Consider the following 7,704-nt stretch of genomic DNA (forward strand, 5'->3'; position numbering starts at 1 on the left):
ATCATAAAAAATGAAAAGCTCCAGTACCTTTACAAAGATAAACAGAAGGATAAATTGAAAAAAAATTATGTTTAAACATTACAGATTATTAAATGATACTTAGTTTATAAAGTGATTGCCGAAAACAGTCTATAAATGCCTAGACTTCCATATTCCTTCTCAGCGAAAATTCTGGATTTATAAATATTTTAATAGGAAAGCTGTCCCGTGATAATTGCAGACTTTAGATTAGAGGTCCGAGGTTCATCTTCCTCTTCTACGTCTGGGATTCCACCAGTGCAGTTATTTTATGACTGGTTTGATAACTTGTATAAATCACAAGAATGCAAATAATTATTTCCAAATCCTAAATTATATAGGTGAGTACTCGTATTCATACTCGATAGTTTAGAGAAAACTATTCTCCTGGGAAGTGTCGAAGGGACAAGGTCGGTGGACGTCAACCGACAAGATGGAGCGGTACAGTCACTGAGTTATCAGAATCATCACTGACGAATGCCTATAGAAGAGCACAAGACCGTTCCAGATGGAGGGAGACTGTCCACAGACGAGCCATGCCTGGAGTCAGGCGTAATCACCATCCTCAGACATGAGGCACGGATTGAAGAGAGACTCGTATATTATTATTTTTAATTGTAATATTGTTTTTTTTTTGCAGTAACTTATTGGGAATTTGATTACTCTAATAACAAAATTATTTTTAGTTATGAGATATAATTTTCCTAAAACTAAAGTACTTTAAAATGCTGATTGATTCTTCACTATTTCAAATTGTCTACATAGTATAATAATTATGTACTAACTGCACGATCTATGAGTTTCTGGAGAATAAGTTTTTCTTCTCAAAAACATGATTTGAAACTCAGAGTAATAATGCGTAACCTAGAGAGGAGCCCAAACGTAGAAAAGCCATTCTATGACTATTGGGGATTAAGTTAGCTACAGTTCGCAGCAAAACAATGGGCCGTACTCGGGCCGAGAATTGCCAAATGGATATTAATTTGCATTGTAAATACTTTTAAATATGTACCTTTGTATTTATTATTAAGGGTTATTCCAATTTATTTTTCTATAATTCGCCTATATTTATTTTACAAAACTGAAAATACATGTGTGTGTTTATTTTTTTATTTATTTATTCACAATATACTTATTTTACATTTCTTGAGACATAAATCCCAACTCCATGGAACCAAAGTCCTGTGTTGAGTTTGTTTGTTTGTCTGTCACATCTCCGAAACGGCGAGTCGTAGCGGCCTGAAATTTGGACAAGTCATTTTAGATGTGATTTCAAGGTTAATGTTGCTATTTTCGAGTAAAATTTTAATCGACCTCTACTCGATAAAAGCTCAAACTTTATATGGATGTCTAGTGCAACCCCGACATATTGCCCGTAATCAACTGTCATTATCAACAGTAAACATACTTTAATTCACAAATTTATCCCCTAAATTGAGAAAAAATTGTATCTGAAGTAAATATGTTAAAATAAGGAAAGTTTTTAAGCAACATAATACACGTGTCGGGACAATAATTGCTAAAAATCAATGTAAATCATGGGAAATTATTCGGAATCAATTACCTGTGAAAACTGACTCCTTTAACACCTTTGACGCTCCTACTGCTGCAACCAAACATACTGCAATTCACCATAGTCGATTTTTATTTATTATAACGTAAATATCCAAGTTATTTACAAACAAAGCAAAGCACAGCTACAAAAGCATCCGATCGAACCGTTATGTTTATGTTGTCAAATAAAACAAAATGGCCACTAATTGGTTGCTAACCAATAAACCAACATCGCTCGCGTTCTATAAAACATAGTGATAGGGCGTCTCTCTAGGTTACGCATTATTACTCTGAGATTTGAAAGGTGTTATTTGAGTATTAAGATTAAATTTACAAACAATAAGATCTTGACTTTTTGCGTGTACCTGATTATGACCACAGATTATATTTATGTACTAGTTGAAATTATGACTCGTTTTAAATCTAATTGTTTTCATTTTTGTTAAATAAAGAAATGGCATAATTGGCGAATCAAAGAAGTACCGTCAAACGTGACAATTTTGCCCAGTTTTAACAAACTTTTACAATATCATGATTTTTTTGTACAGGACTACTCTAATATATTTTGTTGAATAGTGATACTAATTATTCTGAGCATTTTTACAAGTAGAAAACGTTTGCTTTTCTTTTATTTATGCAATTTTAGAAGACAAAACATGCTGGGCAAAATTATCTCCACTTGTTGACAATTTTGCCCACTCGGTAATTAACTGTTATTTTTGGTTTTATCATCCTTATTATACGGTTTACGACTACTTTTTGGGCGAAAAAAACTGTTTATGTTTAAACAATAGCATCATTGAGGCACCACCATTATAAAATCAATGAAAAAAACCGGTGGGCAAAATTGTCAACTATTTCCTCAATTTTTCCATACAATGTGGATTTGTGGACCAGGGGATTTTTAACAAAACCAAAGGACTTTATCTCTAATCCTTTTAATTTGTTCGTGTTTGACTATTCATAAGCCAATTTTTTTTTTTACAAACCATTTCAGTTCTGATGCGATTTTCGTAATTAAGGGAGCTTGCCCCCAAAAGGATTTTTCTTTAAATGTGTATGTAGAAAAAAAACGATCTTTTTTTTTCTGTACAGCAGTGCAATTATTTGCTATAATCTATAATGGTAATCACCTATAATATATAATGGTAATCACCTATACTTTGAAATGGTATTTATGTACAGAATTCATAATATTTTGTATGTTTTATTTTCTTCTTTAGACTTAAAAATATTTATACAAAAAACATTTAAAATAAAAAATAAGTCTTCATAATTTCACAAAAAGCTGGCAAATTTAAAAAATAAAACTTTCTAACACGTGGTCGGATATTCTTAAATTATTTTTGAATGGTAAAAATTAAAATTGGTTTTTGTATAACAATTTTTAATTTACTCACAGAAAATGACTCAATCTTGCAGTTTTTAAGATTTACATTGAATTTATGAAAACCTTGACGCAAGATTACAGGTTCAGGTAAAGATTTCACTATGTTCCAATTAAATACATCAGCAATATCCTCAACTTGAGATCACACAAAGCTCCATTACGTTTGCGTCTTACAAATGACATAACAATATTTGTTAAATCTTTGGCAAAAAATCTGATTTATGGGCCAGTTTGAACAAAACATCCCGTTACCTCGTTTAAAATCATGTTTTTGCCATTTACTTCATTTTCTTTTATATTTTCTACTTGGTTTTTTTCTACTTTCTTGGATAATGTTTTTTCAATGTAGTATCAATCGACAACCCTAGACGTGGGCAAAATTGTCAAAACACTAGCTAAGAAATCTAAGACAATTTTGCCCACTTAAATATCTATTGTGTTTGTTGAAATAGATATACAGAAATACGTTCTATAGCGTCTTTATTATGTATGCAATGAAATATATAAAACTTACTTGCCTCCTTTCAACACAAACTCCGCAACAACAAAAGTTTTGACAATTTTTGTAGATATACACAAACAGACCTTCAAGTTTAACTTCAAATTTCAAGTGATCAACTGAAGCTGGCGGTAAACTAAATATTTAGTTTTGCCTTGGAACTATTAAAATATACTTACCAAATGTAATTTTTATGATACCAGTAACTTTTCTTACTTTAAAACTTGATTTTGTTAAGGATTTCGGCAGTGGGCAAAATTGTCATGTTTGACGGTAGTAAAGATGCAATTTAATAATTATTTACGGTTCGTAAAGATCAACTTTCAATAATAAATTACCTGTATGAAGGAGAAACACACGTTGAAAAAAAAAACTTCGCGTAATCGACATGGGTTAGGGTTTTGTCGACAAAGTTAATTACACGAATAAATTAAAATAAAAAACTTCTCCTTTAATTTTTATTTCCGGTCTGGATATTTGGCAATCCTGATGACTGAAGTTCGGATAAACGGAGTTTCACCGTATGTTAAAGAAAAATAAATAGGTACATTGCGGTAGTGAAATGACATCTGGTCAAAAGATGACTGATTTTGGGGCCTCATATAAGGTCTTCGTGTGAAAAATAGTATGGGGATTCTATTTTGCGTCAAGTTACTCCGATCTTTGGCGGCGGCGTCGTCTAAACGAAGTTTTTTGCATGTTAACTCGCTAAATAAAGTGTAAATCGGGTCTAATATCATTATGGAAGTAATTGTTAAGTCGTGACGACGTAAAGAAAGATCTTTCTCTGTTGCAATTTTGTAACTAATCGACTTCGACAATCGAAAAATACGAAACTATAGGGGACCGGCGGGTAATGCCGTACACCCAACTTTGAACGTCATTTTCTTGGAATCTATTCCGTACAAGGCTTATTTTATGTACCAATATGTCCTTATTTTAGTTATGTTTTATACGACCAAATCTTATTTATATGTGACTACTACAGAACACTAAAAATAAAAAACTTTAGTAAGTAGGCAGTACGGAATTACCCTACAATTGCGTGAAATTTCGTACATCATTCGTCTTATTTCGTACATTATTTCAAGGCTTAAAAAAGCACGATTTAAGGTACTTTTACAAATGATAAAATAACTTATCAAACCTTCATAATAGTTTTTACATAGGTACGTCCATTCGCTAAATTCACATAAATAACTATTAAGTATATGCCCACTTTCTGAATGACACATCTGTGCCATATTTTCTGTTTTTACAAATTCTTCGCATATTACTTACTTGATGTTTTCTTAACTTCATATTATTTCACCGCTTTAGCAATGAGGAAGTTCAGTGGTTTATATTTTTCATTTGTTTATAGAGTATTAAATTCAACCAATTTTAAAAAAAAAATGTGTATCGTATTATTAACGCTAGGTTTTTTTAAAGTTTTGTATCTATGAAATGACTCCATGTGTGACGTTTTAAGTTCTCTTCCGCTTCTTTTCGGTCAGTTCTGCTGATTGGGTCCATTGACTTACCGCAAACCGGAAATCTTTCACAACTCTCTTATCATTGGTTGATTCATATGAACTAGTGACGTCGTACAAAGTAATTTGTTTTAAAAAAATTTTTTTTTTTGTACATTTTCAAGAAAGGTTACCGAATAATTTAATGCTCTAATTTTTACCGCGCGTAAGAAAACATTTTTTCCATCCAATTTGAAGCACAATTTGAAGTTCCTCATTCTGAGGTAAACTTTGATAGTAAATATCAATGAGGTTAAGTGACGTTAGCTTGGTGTAATAGGATCATTAGCAGAGGGGAAAAGAATCCGATGTTAGTTTTATAATTTCCCACAGCAAAGACAGGATTGGTACGTAAGTTACGGCGAGGTACATTAAGGTTTATCTGAACAAAGATATCATGGGCATGATAATTTTGCAATTGGTCTGTAATTTCCGACATCCTCTTTATCGTCATTCTTAAAATTTGGAGAGATGTGTGCAGTTTTTCATAATAATGGAAAAATACCAGAATCAATAGATTCATTAAAGATGATATAAGGAGGGAGACATAAAGTTTCAAAGCATTTTTTTATAAAAAGAGAAGGCCCCATCTGGGCCTGCACCCTTCTGACATTCAATGATTTGCATTTTTCGAGAATACTAGACGATAAGAGAGTTATTCTAACTATATTTGAGCACATGATATCCTGCTGCGAAAATGTCAAGGAATCATGAGATTTGAAATAATCAGTAAACAGTACACTAATTTCCTTTCCACCGGTTGCATTTTTTTTTTCGATTCCGGAATCCGTTACAACTTCCCTACACATTTTATCGGGTAAACTCGATGAAACTTTTTAGCGGCTGTTAAAAAACTGAAATATACTCCCCGTGTTACCTGTAATATTTTTTATACACTTTGCGTAAGAACGTTTCATTAATTTCACTTATGTTAGTTAGGTAAAATAATTTGTAATATCCTGTTAGTAATCATTTATTGACATAACTTTTATAACAATTATAGAATTAAATTAAGCTAGCCAATTTAAAAAAAATCTATCATAAACTTTTTTTTCTTTATTTGTGCATGCTGTGTTTGCATTTAATTGATGAACAATATATAAAATAACAATTTGTGATTATTATACACCAATGTCATATTTTTTTTTTTTTTTTTTTTTTTTTTTTTTTAGAGTCTTTATTCAATAAAATATACATATTATTACATTATAATACATTATGAAGAAAACAAAGTATTAAGATATATTTTGTCCCGATAAACTATTCAATAATAGTTTGTCATCGGGTGCTCAGACATTAGTTTTAATTAATAATCAAATAAGAAGAGTACAGACATAATACTGTATACGTATAAAATAATAAACATAAAAATAGTTTAAAGATTTTTTTAAACTATTTTATAAAGGAAGACCGACAAAGATATGGCATGACCAAATCCAACAAATACTTGATGATGGACATGTCAAATGTCGGAATAATCGGCGCGCGTAGGTACATGAGAAGATGCACGAATGCAGAGGAAGCGAGAACTGTGTGCAACGTCGTGATGGTTTGTTTGTTTGTTTTTTAATTATACTTGTAGTTGTGAGTTGATTCTACAGAAATAGTGTACGTTGAGGAAGCAGGATTTATGTATTGACGTAATATTTATATTATTGACAAAAAAATATGAACGTAATAAATTACATTGCATAATAATAATAATTGGTCTAATTTATGGGAATGCTGTGTATTCAATTTTGTCTGATTCTAATAACGGATGTGCTCGACCCGGATTCCGCACATCCGGTCATCTACAAGAGATTGTCAGCTTTCAAATGGCGATTAATTAACGAATATAAATGAGATTTCAAAACGATTTAAAAAATCCTTTAAACACGTTTTTGATTTCTATAATTATTGAAAAGTACTTATTGTAGGGAAAAATCTAACTTTATTTATTTATTTATTTATTAACGGACATTGTCCATGTATACCATTTATAAGGTTTAAATATTACAATAAAAGAATAGTTTAAAACATGTTAAAAAAAGAAAGAAGCATTGACAAACATAAGGGACATCGAGACAAGATCTGGACTATTTATTTAGTGCTCGTTTAAATCGTTGTAAACTTAAACCAAAAAAGTCCAGATCTTGTCTTGAGTTAACAATACGACAAAGGCGGGTCATTGGAGAATTTAGGCCATAGTTTGTTCTATGCTGATCGATGAACAGTACTTCATTGTTTCTCAATCTACGAGTCGGAATATTGAATTTTACTTGTCCCAGTAATGATGGAACATCGATTATACCATTTAGTATGCCGAACATATATATGGAGTCAATATTAGTTCTACGTTTTTGTATACTAGAAATATTTAACATTAACTCTATTTCAGCATAAAAATAATTATCTCTCTCTAGTCCGAGCATCCACGCTATTTTTCGAAGCAAGCGATGTTGGACTGATTCAATGTGAATATTGAACACTTTTCTGAAAGCAAATCAATAGTTAAACCTTTAGCTTGACTTTACTAAAAAGATACAACAGAAAACATAATTGTGAGTAATGATAAAAGTTATTTTCTGAAGTCACTTGTGCCACTGTACCACTGATCTGGAGGGCCCCAAGGCCTATTAAAAATATTTTCTTTCAATTTAAAAAACATATTATTCTAATCGGCAAGCTTGTTTGATTTATTGAACGGCTTCCAATCAGAATCGTCGGTGGAAAGGCAAAATTTACTAAGC

This window comes from Micrasema longulum, unplaced genomic scaffold (assembly GCF_059751315.1).
Source record: "Micrasema longulum isolate JH-2025_06_02 unplaced genomic scaffold, ASM5975131v1 h1tg000461l, whole genome shotgun sequence".
Taxonomy (NCBI): Eukaryota; Metazoa; Arthropoda; class Insecta; order Trichoptera; family Brachycentridae; genus Micrasema; species Micrasema longulum.